Source organism: Octopus bimaculoides, chromosome 28, assembly GCF_001194135.2.
Source record: "Octopus bimaculoides isolate UCB-OBI-ISO-001 chromosome 28, ASM119413v2, whole genome shotgun sequence".
NCBI lineage: Eukaryota > Metazoa > Mollusca > Cephalopoda > Octopoda > Octopodidae > Octopus > Octopus bimaculoides.
This window is the reverse complement of record NC_069008.1, coordinates 13,777,364-13,778,033: the sequence shown is the minus strand read 5'-3', so window position 1 is coordinate 13,778,033 and position 670 is coordinate 13,777,364. Positions and strand designations below refer to the sequence as shown.

Below are 670 nucleotides of genomic sequence, written 5' to 3'. Positions count from 1 at the left end.
TATATATACATACATATATATATATATAGACATGTGTATGTGTATATGTATATGTTTATATATATGTATAATATATATATGTGTGTGTGTATATATATATATATCTGCATGTACAATAATATACCCATAGCGTTACTAATAAACTGGTGTAGAACTCAATATACGTATGGTCCAGAACATAACGTTATATGAGTATAGAGTGGTAACAGAAGCAAAACTGATAACACCGGAAAAGCCAAATGTTATACAATGAGCTCCATTAGCGTACAGTTGGTCCTTCTATAAGATGTGGTGTGCTCTTAGCTGAGTACCAGGACAACATCCTATAGCTTCATCAGAGCTTTGAATATGAAGAGCAATCTATTTGGGAGAATTATATTTTCAGATTATACAGGTGTATATATTTGTGAGAAAGCTTATGTTGATGTCTATGAAAATTGTATTCCAAGGTAGAAACGTATATATGCAAATACACGCTTGCGTTTAGGGCAGATTACAATGGAGATATATGTGTAGACACAATCGTTCATGTCCACATCGACCTGCATACATACAAATATATATAATACGCCTATTCATACATATATACATATACACATAAGTGTCGACGTGGACGTACAAAGCATGCACACACACACACACACACACACACACACACACACACACACAT

The 670-nt window shown here is 33.6% G+C and overlaps 1 protein-coding gene across 1 annotated transcript in view; it reads right to left on the bottom strand.

Moving 5' to 3' along the window:
* LOC106876014 (uncharacterized) overlaps nt 1–670 on the bottom strand; it is a 12,120-nt gene that overhangs the window by 1,868 nt on the left and 9,582 nt on the right. The window lies entirely within an intron of this gene.